The sequence below is a fragment of the Trachurus japonicus genome, chromosome 17 (genome assembly GCF_045865225.1).
Source record: "Trachurus japonicus isolate A0001 chromosome 17, Traja_1.0".
Lineage (NCBI taxonomy): Eukaryota > Metazoa > Chordata > Actinopteri > Carangiformes > Carangidae > Trachurus > Trachurus japonicus.
This window is the reverse complement of record NC_140923.1, coordinates 8,636,549-8,650,468: the sequence shown is the minus strand read 5'-3', so window position 1 is coordinate 8,650,468 and position 13,920 is coordinate 8,636,549. Positions and strand designations below refer to the sequence as shown.

Genomic DNA, 13,920 nt, shown 5'->3' with positions numbered 1-13,920 from the left:
GAGCTACCATCTTTGATGGGCTATAACATACCCTAACATAACAAGCCAAAAATCATAGTAGTGCATGAGTACATTTCCATTCAGAAAAATAGTGACAGCTCTTAAAATGTTTTAATTGCCTTCATTGGTAGGACATAGGTGCACTTCCTCAGTCATTTGATGTTTTTTAAGTGTAGTAATTATTATAAAAATTGTCATTTATATCACTATATGATGAATAAACACAAAAATGCATGATTTTTTTTGCATTATCGTTCAATATTAATCCTTTCAACCTGTAGTTTGACCAAATGATGCCACTTACTTGCTCTTTTAAAAGCTTTTTCACCCTTAAGCCACATCCTGGTCAGCATTTTCTCAGTTGTTTTGGAGCTGGTTGAGTTGATCAGTGATGGGGATCCTCCCTGCACAAAGCAGAACATCTTGTTAGTGAAGAGAGCTGTTGTAGGGTGGGGGTGGGGAGTCTCTCTAGATATCAGAAATAAAAATGCTGTTCATGCCGCCAGAACCTGCCTCGAACTATCCTGTTTTTAAGTTTCAGGAACGCAGTGATGGCAGACTATAGATTATACAGAGTAGAAATACAAACTGCTGGTAGTTAATTGGGTATTGAAAAGCTTGCTAGTTGGCCTTGTATACAAATATAGCCTTTGAAATTATATATAGATATCTTGATTTCAGACAATGCGTCTTTGCCGTTTTCTTCACTTTTGACAGAGAGGCCTATTTACCAGGATTGCTGCTGTAATGCATTAATTTCAACATGGCCATTTCTAACCCTATTGGGAGACAAAACGCTTAAGCCTTGCAGTTTTGCTGTAGGCTACAAGTTGGACTGCAGCGTTTGGGAAAAATTCAATCTCTGCTGTAGCTGAAGCATAACCTATGTGATTGAAAAAGCTATCTGGAAGAGCGTTTATGCTAGTGGGAGAATCGTTAGCCGCAGCCTTGCTAGCGCCAAATCCCTTATTTAACCTTTTGTTTCACTGGGTCTCTGCAGACCGAGATAAGCTGGATGTGTGGGCTAAGCACAGACTAACCCTCTCAGCCATTACATGCCATGACTAGTGGCCAAATCTGGACAATGGTGGTGTGGTGGGCGAGCTAGCTGGTTTTGGAGGGCAGTCTGTTAAAACATTGGAGCTGAGGAAATATGAAAAATTTGAGTGTAGTCCAAACAGGTTAATATTTCTGCATATAAATCTACCTTAATCAGGGGAATCTTATGAGGAAATATGTAGTTTAGAGATGCAGCTCAAGCTTTTTGTCATCCCTCCATTTCTGATCAGTTTGCAGATTTCCTCTGAATCCTGGGAATTGATCATATCCAGTCGACTCTGCAGCAATGCAAAACATTTTTACAACAATCGGCTCTCATATTGACTGAAATCTCAGTGGCTCCTCAGCAATCTTATCCAGCTAACTATTGAAAGATACTTTTCTGAGAGACAAGATGAGACAGTCAATCCCAACAGAATATTGGAGAGATGAGGAGACAAGATGTGTCAAGTTTCTAGTAGATATTGAAGTGCAGCTTAATTTTACATATGGAATAGAATATATTATATTTCTGCAGCCTGAAAAGCTACTGTATGAAACTCCTCAACTTCTTCCCCAAACATAATTGGGCAAACTTTATAAAAGAGGATGTGGCTCTGTTCAGAAACAGCAAATCACATTCAAACTCATTTTTCAATAGCAGTTAGCATATGTGACAGTGGTGGTCCTGTCACTATGCCTCCAATTGATCATGTGCCCTGGCTACTTGGCTAAGGGGATGTCCCTTTGGGTGACTGGCAAGCGTGCATGACTCTTACCTGTGAGGTGTGGGTTCAATCCCCGCCTGGGCCCTCTTCACCTTGCCACACATACACCTGATATTAGCTGGCTCTGATTATCTCTGAATTAAGTAAACTGCTATCGGATTTTCCTGACATCTTATTGCAGCCTTTACTGCAAAAGCCATGGCCAAGTGTTTCCAAAAGCATGAGCGGGACCTCTTTGTTGAAAGGTAATGGTTAGGAGAGGCTTACAAAAGAATTTCCAATGCATTAGATATACAATGGAGTATTGGAAAGACAATCATAAACAAGTGGGGAAAATATGGCACAGCAGTGACATTACCAAGAACAGGACGTGCCTTCCAAAACTGATGGAAGGACAAGAAGAAAACTGGTCAGGGAGGCTGCCAAGAGGCCTAAGGCAACATTAAAGCAGCTGCAGGAATTTCTAGCTACAGAATGATTTGCTTCACATGTCTGGCCTGTGGGGTAGTGCAGCAAGACAAGAGGCTTTTCTCACAAAAAAGAATTAAGTCTGGCTAAATTTTGTAAAAAGTAGCTAATGCATTAAATCCCCCAGAACTACATGGTAAAATGTGTTGCGGTCTAATGAGATCAAGGCTGACCTTTTTGGCCATTATTCCAAACAGATAAAAATAAGCACAGAACAGCATTAAAACGAGACAGATTGTTAGTTAAAGAACATCATATCCAGAGAGTGGAGCATTGTGGAGCTGCTTTTGGGAGGGAATATGACCGAAGTCCAGATACCAGTCAATTTCCTTAAGGCATCGACTGGGAAGCTGAAGATGTAGAGAAAATTCACCTCTCAGTATGACAATGACCTGAGGCATACATCCAAATCAACAAAAAGGAATGGCTTCACCATGAGAAGATTAAAGTTTTGGCGCAGCACGGCCACATCCCAGACCTGAAGAGAGCTGTGCACAGAGCTCCTCTCAGTTTGGCAGTTCTTGAATTAAACGATTTATCTCGGCCTTTACATCACAATACCTGCCATTTTGGCAGTGGTGTTTATATAATTAATATTCCCTTTACGTTATATAATCAGGTGGACATCAGTGGCAGTGGAGGAGAAGAGCCAGACTCATTCAGGCTTTAGGCCTAGATAGACAGGCCCTGGCCTCAGGTCACTGACTCCATGTTTTTCATTTGGAGTTCCCATCTTGGCCATTCTCCAGTCTTTATTTTCCATTAGGAAGAGAAATGCCCGTGCAAGAAAAGTGGAAGCTGAGAGAGAAAGAGAGCAACACACACACATACACAGCGAGAGAGGAGAGGCGGAGAGCAGAAACGCTGAAGACAAAATGGCTTTCATTCGCACAGCAGTGGAAGGCCAGAGGTCCCTTCTTTTTTTCTTCATTCTTCTCTTCACTTCTAGCCTCCTTTCATCTCCTCTACGAGGCATATGGCTGTGCACCGCGCTTTCAAATCATACAAAAGATGTTTACACATGCTCTACAAGTCTCTGTGATAAGCTTGTTTTGTGCAATTGTATGCAAATCTACTAAACCCAGATCAGTGCAATAAGAAGGAATACTTTCATGAGCACACACACAGCGAGGGACTTTACATGTCAAGTTCCTCCAACACTCACTCACACAAACTGCTGTGAGAACAAAGTGGGAAAAAAATAAACTCAATCTGGTTATGAGATATGTGTGTCTGTGGAGTTTCATGTGTGTTTAGTTCATTTTTGTGGATGTGTTTGCGCGGCGCATGGCCGTCAGCATGCAGCGACAGTGATGAATAAGCGTTATTAAACAGGAGACACAGGCCTGGCGGTGTCATTAATCTTCATCCCTACTGGCACCATCACAGAACTCACTCCCTGTCCGTCCTCCCCAACATCTACACATTTCATTGTCAATAACACAAAGGAAGCAGAACTGGTTGTCCAGCTCGTGATTGGGTTTCGGTGTGGCTCTTTAACCAAAATGAACCATCTGTGGGGTCATAGTGAGACGTAAGAGGTGATTACCATCCACTGGCATCGGATGACTGATGGGACAAAGAGAGAGGATGACATCTCGTCCGGTGGCTCAGAATTAATCACGCTCTGCTTAGGGGTCGATCCACAAGTCTATTGTAGCAGATGAACTGGCTCTGAAAAGAAAATGTGAACTTGTAAGAGGAGGTTTGCTGACAGTGAGTGTCGCACTGCGGCTTCTGACATTACACTTAAAACGGGATGAAAACGTTCCCTGTCTGGTTGCTACTCACCTGGAAATATAGACGCGAAGGAGCAAAAGTGATGAATCATGAAGCGTTCCTCTTTTATCAGAACCTCAAATCACCAGGTGGGAGGAAGAGAGGAAATAATAGGGTATGTGCAAACTCAGAGTCTTGAGCTGTCGTAGTGTATCTGCGCACACATTCACTTCTTTTTTTTTTAAGTCTACCATATCTCTCACAATCATTATCATGCTCTGTCTCTCTCTCTCTCTCGCTTATCATAAAACAAAACTCCCCCACACTACTACTGCTATGTTTTGGTCACTTAAAGGGAAAATATTCAAGTCCAAGATTTTCTGCTGTTTTGTAACCCTCCTCTTGTCCATGTGCATTTGTTTTCAACAGCGAGAAAGCAATTCATAGAGCAGGGAATAACGTTACTTATCAAATGTGTTATGATTCGTGTAGTTTTAGAGATTACAGGTTGTCGAGACGAGAGCTGGGACATCTACGTTAAGGTAGATTTTTCGGGCCAAGAGAAGCTACATGGAAAGCAAAGAGCCTCCACTTTCCCTCATAATAGGTTACAAGTCATTCCTTTAACTGTCACAATTACTGCAAAGCTGTTTAATTTACGTAAAAAATGTAGCTTAGTTAAGGTGAAAAAAATCTTGCATATTCCTCTTTAAATGTGTGTGTATATGCAATCTACATTTATTTAGCTATGCATGTATGCAAGTATAGGATAAGATATATTTTTTAATTTAAAAAATAACCAGTCCTAAAGCCCACAAGACTTAAATTATCCATAGTAGGACCATATTCATAGACTGTAAACAAAGATGAATGTAGCCTCTGTGATTTCAGCCAAGTCAGATAATTAAAATAAAATAGCAAAGAGGTGGGGTTTGAGAGAAGCTGATTTTATACTGTACAACAAGCAAATATCACAGCTGGACGTCAGTTAAAGCAGAAGTAAGCAATATTTTTGTGTTAATCTAAGTCTTAAATAGTTGTATCTTCCGACAGCAATCACTTCTATAGAGTGTTTGGTCTGAAACACAGGTCTGTCAGTCACTCTGCTCTGCTCTGAGCCCAGGAGAAAACTTTCCTTGTATCCTACAACCTTTATCCAATGAGGAGAGAGAACGGCATGCAGGGCTGTGTGTGCAGATGCGCATGAATGTGGTGACGTACTGTAGGGACGAGGACTGTTATGGTGCGTTCAAGGCAACTCGTAACTCGTGTTTTTCCGACCTGTGAAGTGGTACCAGTTCGATCTGGTACGAGTTCACGGGTCAGAAGTTACGAGTGGCCGTTATAGTGACTTTCACAGGTAAAACAGGTCGGAGAAACACGAGTGGGTTGCCTGGAACGCTACAAAGTCGTAAGTTGTGACTTGAAGCTGTAATTTACGGTTTCAAAAGCCTGCCTGGAACTTAGCATTAACCAAAACCACCGGATCGCTTACTTCTGCTTTAATCTTGCCAAAAGGTGAACTCATGGTTCACCTGGTGGCTTGTTAACATTAGCTCATCATCCAGCTAAGCTAGGCTAAGCAAACAAGCCAGCCAGGTAAACAGCCGCCGGGCGCTGCTAATTAGTGTCAACACAGATAAAACTACAGTTCCACTCACCTCGAAACCCAAGAACAAGCTTTGTGTTCTTTTAGTCCGTTATCTGCACAGTGAGCCATGTTATGTCCAATATTTACGAGAAAACGGCACAAACACGGCCAAGAAGAAGTTACGTTCAGGGACGTAAAGTACCTGCGTGGTGACGCCTAGCGACCGTTAATTATGACGTCGTCCACCTCAACGGTCACGTTTTAAAAGAAAAAAAAAAGAAGAAGAAGAAGAATAAAAGAAAGAAAGAAAGAAAGAAAAGTCCACTGCAGAGATTCAAACTGTTTTTTCTAGGCTGTAGCTAAAGTAGGCTATTTGGGGATTGACTTTGGCCTAAAAGAAGGAAATGAGCTAAGCAATTAGAAACATTCAAATTAAAACACAACATACCTCTCTCCCTTTCCACGGTTAGGTAGGCTACTACTAAAAAGTATAAATAACTATCCAAGAAAAAAACAAACAGTTTTTATTATATTAATCTAGTTCAATTAGCAGAAATTATTGCCATGAATACCTATACAATAACTACAATAGAAAATAATGGAATAGAACAGCACTTTATAAATCCTCCCATTTGATTACAACACTGAAACAGTACAACAAATAGCAGCAAGTAAAACAATAGCTAAGATAATACTAGCCTACATTCCATACGATATAGCCTATTTAAAAGTTCAGTGGTGGTGATGATGATGTTGATGATGATGGTGATGACAGTAGCTATGGGATCTCGCTGTCAGAGGGCGATGCAGCCTGTATTGTACAGTTTTATGGCCATTGGCACAAAGGAGCATCTGAAGCACTATGTTTTGTATTGTATAGTATCATCATGACTCTAAGCAGCTCGACCAGATGGTCACCTACAGCGGCGCCTCCCTCCACAGGTGGTGGTACTTTCCCCTTCGTTCACCTGCCTCTGCCCTATGATCACGCAACATCTGGTTCCACCAAATGCTGTGTACTTGTCTCTGCCCAATAAAACTGGCCTGAACCCTGAGGTCATTCCCTTTATTTAAAATACTTTTTTTTCTGCCTCTTTACTGGAAGGTGAAAATTAGGACAGGAAGCAGCAGCAGCAGGAGGAGAGGTAAAGGCTGAAGGGCAATGCAGGACCGAGATGGAGCTGTCAATCAACCATAAAACAAAAGTCCCAGTATCAGTTCACTGTTGACATGGAAATTAGAATTTTCCTAAAGGGGCCAAATAAATTATGTAAATGAAAATCTACATTTACATATAAACAACTGGTTGTATGGCCCAACCTTCTGCCACAAGGTACAGAGTTGAGAAGCTTCAACATTTTCTCTGCACTAATGTAAATGAGGATAAATTAATATTCATTTGCTTGTCTCTGTATTTGAAATGATTGACTCTAACCCAGGCAATCATCATTCAGGTGGCGTAATTGCAAAGTTGCAAAGTTGCATGCGTTCCACAAGGCCTAAACCAGCAGCATAATCATTATACACCGTAATGTAAGATGCATTAAAGAATCATTAAACATGAAGTCTATAACAGGTGCAGCACCAGCACATTGTATGATTGAGCTGCATTCCTATATTGCTTTACATATACTAGGTTGCCTGGCTGAATTCTGGTTGTGGATTGACAATTATATCACAAAGTTCAGTTTCCTGACAGGTGTTCATTGAAATGCATCTTTTAAACACGACACACTCACCTCATGTGGGCTTGAAAGATGGCTGCAAAAAAAAGAGCCTTAATTTGCTGAGAACACCAACTGTGGGGGGTTGATTAGAGTTGGTTGTGTACAACAGCAAATTAAAAGCCACCTGCATGAGTAAGGAACAGGACCAACGTTAAACTTATGAAGTATTTATAAGGGGAAATAAAACCTCAAAATGACCAGATCTGACATACAGCACATATGACATGAATTCAACATCAGGGGATGTGACAAGTTCCCTCTAAAAGTACATCCCATAAATACACACAATCTTAAAAGTGAAAGAAACCAAAATCATTATTCTTGTGCTGTATATAAACTTTTTTCAAATACAATATAATACAGTGGTAAGGCTGCAGGCAAACCTCTCTGGTGAACATCTCCAGGTTTAATCAAGTCACAGTACCACGACTGGAGGTTGTAGATCCTTTATTGTTACAACAAAGTTGGTGCTTCACACATTTTTCAGGTTTAGATGCTACAATCTGAACATAACAGTGTGTCTTATTCTGAACAAATCAGATTTATTGATGTTGTTAAACCACATTACAACACATTTCACAACAAACACACAACTGGAGTAAGCTCCACCACCTCCTCCATATGGTATCTATCTACTGTTACAAAACAATCATGATGGCGATGATCAAAATCGCAAACTCCTGCTGGCTTTTTCTTTTTTAACTACTTTATTTAACATTCACAAAATCACTTAGCTGCCTTCATTCAGCAATTTTGTGCAGAGGAAACTGTTGAAATGTAGCTACGGCTCTTGTTTCTGTCTTGAACATAGAGAAATGTGGTTTCTTGTTTGAGAATTTGCATTTATGAATATAAAATCTGGCAAGAGGTAAGATCAGATTGATGACTGATTGATGATAAAGTCCTTTGGCAATTCACAGGGTGGGTGACGTCACGGTGGGTTTGCTGCTTGGATTTTCATTTCTGCTTCTCTCCATTAATGATAAAACAGTATTGATACAACCTGTGAAAGCTTTTTACTGTACACTTGCCATGGAAAACACCCAGTCTGCGAGTTTTCAGCAGCACAAACCAACCCACCAGAAATGAAGGAAAGATGAAGAGCTACCAGTGAAGTGAAGCTGCAACTTCCTCCTGTGAGCTGACTGCTGGTGGTAATTCTTTATAGGAGGTCTGTGACAGTTAAAAACAATCTAGTCTGACATTTATGTGACTCACGTAGGCTATATGTCTCAGTCCTTTCAGATCAGAGTTCCTGCAGGATACCCACACAGACACAAGCCGCTCATCCTCTCTGAAGCCGGCTTGGGAAGCTGCCAGCATCAGACAGCTCAGTGTCCGGCTACGGGAGGCATGAAATCCAGGAAGTGGGGAGTTTCATGGCTAAGTGGGGCTAAGCAGAGGAGAGCAGGGCGTGTTAGAGTCATTTCATGGAGCATTTGACGGAGAGAAGTTGGACAGGATCCTGTCGGAGTTGATGCTCCGAGGATTTGAGGCTCCTGCAAGTTGTTTTTCCCGTTCTGTGCTGCTGATGTCTTGATCTTAGCCTTTCTTTTGGGCATAGTTTATTTCTAATGTGTTTAAGATGGCTTATTTTGGATCTGGCATCTATGTTTTACAACAACTTGCAAGACAGTCAATATGAAATATCAAAACACAGATCATCGAGTGCTGGAATGAATGAAGAAGGTCCATGGAAAAATTCTGTCATCCCAGTTAGAGGTGTGTAATGGGAAACTTGGTTTCTGTCCTGATGAGTTATGAAATGTAATCGATCTACAGTAGTACCTTACCCTTTAACCAGACTGTCCTTGTTGAACAAACAAGTATGAACCTCTCTGAACCTAATGTTTAATGTTCTGTAAGTTCGAGACGTACCTGTACCTGTTGAACTGTCTGCATGTATACGTGACCATCAGTGTATAAAAGTCTGACGCTATCGTTGATCTGGGTCCAGTGTCTCGAGACCCCCGTGGTTGACAGACACTGCACCCTATTCGGCCGAATAGCGAGACTAGGTCTCAGAATCTCCTTGATGATCATTGATGACTATTGCTGGTTGTTCATATTAATCTGATCTGATATTCTGTAATACATTCCATAAATCTCAGTAAGACTTATTGCTGTCTTTACTTCCTCACCATGGAAGCAAACTTGCCACCACAAGGTGTAGACACATTGCTAAGACAACAGGAGTATTACATAATGAGCCTATCACCACTACATTGTTTTTAATGAATTATAGCTTATTTTGGTATAAAAAATCGGGACCTTGTGGTTTCCACGTCTACTGGATCTGACATCTCTGAGGACTTTTCCAAATATAGGCTACTATACTTAAAGGGAAACTATGCAAGAATGATTGGTGGGAAATGTTAACGAGCAATTAGATACACCAGGCATGTTTGTGTCGTAGTGCTGTAAAGCAGTCCGTGTTTCTTGCGAGACGAAATCTGAGGCTCTGATTTTACCAGGTTGGTTTTCAGCCAAGATACGCTAGGTGGAAGGCAGAGAGCCTCCATCCTCCCTGGAACAAGTCATTTCACCATCACAATTACTCTGAAGCTGTTAAATAAGGTAAAAATCTTGCATAGTTTCTCCTTAAGTTTGTTTCTTTTCAGTCCCCATCCATGCTTTGTTTCACCTCTCACCTCAACTTAATAAATACACCATAACCCTACATCCTCTTACATATAGGGAGACAGATGGTCCAGCCTGAGTGTTCAGAAGAAAATAAAGACGGTTCCTGAAGTACCTTCAAATAAATACATCTCTGAAATAAAGAAATAACAACTCCTTTGTCTGCAGATAGGCTGTACACCTTTGCTGCATAATACTCACTACAAGCTTTGTTTCATGTTTGAGTTGGGAAACAGCTGTGAAGTGAAATGAAAACAAAATCACTGCAGGACAAACTCTTTTTTTTTTTTCTTTTTTGTAAAAATCAACAATGCCAGGAAACTGAGGAGGAGAATTCAAGGAAACAAAAGAAGAACAGAACGAACTCAGATACAGATTGTGACTTGCTTACAGTAGAGTCGATAAACATTGAGCAGTTTGTCTTGGAGACAAACTGATACGGGCTGTACTGAGATACACTAGCTCATGTTCTTTACAGATTACTGTGCTGTTGTAGAAATGTCACTACGAATGGCTGCAAACGTCCTAAATCTGCACATTTAGTCGTAAAAGCTTATGGGCAACATGTCAGCGACATGTGTGCATGAGACTGTTGAGAGGGTCAAAAACATCACGATACTATAGTAAAAGAAAAAAAAAAAGGAACCTTTTCCAGATGTCTGACAACTGGAAAGCAGGTTATATGTGGAGAACTTCCTCAGTTAGTTTCCTTTGTCTCTCCATGTTGATTTACGGCGCCGTGTCATCCCCCGCTTCTGCAACCTCTCCAGCTTCCTCCTCCAAATTCCTCAGGGATGGTGTCATCATCTCTGAGCTCCTGAGCCTTCCTTAACACCAACGTTGAAGAGGCAAACAAAAAAACAGTGAGCAGAAACAGGTGTCACCTCTGAAAAGAAGCTAACCGACCCCCCTGTGAGCTCAACGGCTAAAACCACCACCTCCACTGTGCAAGGTGCATGTGACATTAAACATAATAACAGGCTTCATTAATGGCGACACGGTGCTTGGATGGTGGCGGCAGCAGTGACTCTAAAATAAACGGTTTAGTTTTGACAAAAGAAAAAAAAGAAAGAGGGGCCGTGGTGGAAATGATCCGTGACATTGCTGCAGGGCTGATGTGGAGCACATTCAAATGTTGCTCCTGCTGCTAAAGGAGAATGAGAAATAATACACAAGGTAAAGTTTACTGGCCTCAGGAAGCAGGAAGCTGCTGCTGCATGTGTGTGTGTGTGTGTGTGTGTGTGTGTGTGTGTGTGTGTGTGTGTGTGTCACTTTGTTGTACATGTTGTTAAGATGCTTCTGTGTAGCGAATCCTGGAGGCTGATTAGATTAGAGAAAGGTTCATTTTCAAACAGCCACAACATAAATTATATTTGCATTTAAATAATGCAAAAGGACAATCAGAGCTTCTTTTTTTTTAGACTTTAAATTTAATTTCATTTAAAATGAGCTCTGCAATTACTCGTCACTTATTACTTTATCATTTCAAAACAGAGTGAGAGATTAAAATTATTAACCAGCTACCTTTTTTTTTTTTTTTTTACTTTAATTATTAATGCATCATTTAAATGCAAATTTACTCATAATGTATGGTTGTTAAAGTGTGCTACTTTGGGCTGCCTACGTGGAAGTCTTCCTAAAGATTTCCACTGCTTATATTTGGTTGTGTTCAAACGTTTTTGTAAACGCACAGCAGCGCCCACACTCATGCAGATTATTTATAATTTTCCACGGGCGTCATAACAAAACCTAGCCAAGAAGTGTGGTTGAGTAAGATGCTGCGATGAAAAGCTTTTACGCCGCAACGCATTATCCTGATGTTTGCACCGTTAATAAAGATACGATTTAATTGAGGTTAATTCTCGCACTGGAGAGCTGCCATTAACTTCCCCTCGCGGATGTTTCTGCATCTCTCTTAGCAGCTTTTGGCAGAGCGCTGAACCAGACAAAGGTTACACTAAAAAGCTTTCACCTGTTCCAAGGTGTCAGCTGGGGACAGATTTCCAAAAAAAGAAGCAGCAGCAGCAGCAGCAACAGGATCAGCGGCTCACCAGAGGAACTCTTAACTCTGTGAGACTGCAGTCGTGTTGTGTTATGTTGTGTTATGTTGTGTTATGTTGTGTTATGTTGTGCAAGAGCCAACAGAAACAGCTCCTTAATTAATGGAACTTCAACATGCACGTTGTGGACATTGTGCCAGAAACATATTATTACACACACTGATTGTTTCATGGATCATTAAACGGAACAAGAAAACAAAAATGTGCTCATTGATAACACGAAATAGGAACAATGAAATAAATCTTTTGTTGCATTGCACAATAACCCTCCTCACCATGGTAATGTAGCCCAGCTGTATCAAGACATTCTGTACTGTTCCCATACAGTTGCAAAAACACTGAGCTGAGTTAGAGTCAAGGAATTTGGGCACAAATCTAAAAGTTTCATTTCAACATAAACCCAAAACACAGCACTAACAGCAACATGATGGAGCTCTGACCTCCACGAATTGGCGTTCAGTTAATAAAACAACCACAAAATGATTAAATGCATTACAAAATGACTTATTTCCTGCTCTGCTTTATATCATAATTCATACTGACTGAGACACTGTGGTTTTCCCAGTGATATGAAAACACAGCTCTATACCTGAACCTGCGTCTGACTCCCCAAGGGCTTTTTGATTCTTTGTTTATACCTTTATAGTTTTAAAAATGAAAATTCAACCTTGTCTTTAAAGGGATAGTTCACCATGTTTGGCAAATTGGCCCATTGCCATAATCCCTATAGTCATAGCAGTAGGTTCGTTACCTTTAATTGTCGTTGCAAGCTATTTTTAGAACGGCGGAGCAGAGCCGTGAGCTGCTCAGAGCTACGCTACGGAGGCTCATTATGGGATTTCTTGGTTTCCCTCATCAAACTCATCAAATACACAATCCAACAACTCCACAACGCTCTGGTGGACAAGTTGTGAGCTGCACATTCACCACGCTATGAGATAATAACACAACGTTACCACACAGAGTTGTTTTAGAGGGAAATACATGCAAAACCGCTGATGCGTGTTGCCTTCAGGGACAGTTTTTCATCATCAGTCTCTGTATTTCCCTCTAAAACAACTCTGTGTGGTAACGTTGTGTTATTATCTCATAGCGTGGTGAATGTGCAGCTCACAACTTGTCCACCAGGGCGTTGTGGAGTTGTTGGATTGTGTATTTGATGAGTTTGATGAGGGAAACCAAGAAATCCCATAATGAGCCTCCGTAGCGTAGCTCTGAGCAGCTCACGGCTCTGCTCCACCGTTCTAAAAACAGCTTGCAACGACAATTAAAGGTAACAAACCCACTGCTATGACTATAGGGATTATGGCAATGGGCCAATTTGCCAAAATGTTGAACTATCCCTTTAAAGTCACATGACGACTCGAATGACAGTAGCAACATACTATAAGGTGAAGTCCATGAAGATCAACTGTTTGTTCTCCACATCTCCTCATATGAACCTGAGCAGCTCCATGTTTCAAACAGCTGAAACAGCATCCTGTGTTCACACAAATCCACACTTGTGTGAGTCAAATGCCTTTACTCATGCAAACCTGTGTGTGTGTGTGTGTGTTTCCTCAGCGAGCCTTTAAGGAAATGCCTTTTTTTTCCCCTTTAAAGGACAAAGGAAATGCTGTGAAGTTTATCAACTGTCTGACTCAAAATTTCACACAGCCAAAAAATGTGGTCTGAATCTGTGGTGTCACAACTCCCTCTGACTCTCACACCACGAAGTCAATAAAAAGAAACAGGCTGCCATGAAGGATAAAAGCACAGGATGACGTTGGAGGGGATTTTTTTTTGGCCCAGCACAAACACACAAACACACACACAGACACACAGACACACACACACACACACACACACACATCCAGCTGGCTTAAGTAGCATTAATGGTATTTGGTTAGGACTTCCCCTTTGACCCTTCAGAACAAAAAACAAAAAGGAAACAGTAGCAGGGAGCTGCT

The 13,920-nt window shown here is 41.1% G+C and overlaps 1 long non-coding RNA gene across 2 annotated transcripts; it reads right to left on the bottom strand.

The window, feature by feature from the left end:
• Positions 1-304: 304 nt before the first annotated feature.
• Positions 305-4,100, bottom strand: LOC146970079 (uncharacterized). Of its 2 annotated transcripts, none has more exons than XR_015038128.1 (3): positions 4,026-4,100; positions 3,784-3,908; positions 305-404 (listed from the first exon to the last, which is right to left on the bottom strand). It is a non-coding gene; the product is annotated as an uncharacterized LOC146970079 (long non-coding RNA). The 2 variants fall into 2 exon arrangements; XR_015038127.1 differs by lacking the exon at positions 305-404 and adding an exon at positions 2,523-2,584.
• Positions 4,101-13,920: the final 9,820 nt, after the last annotated feature.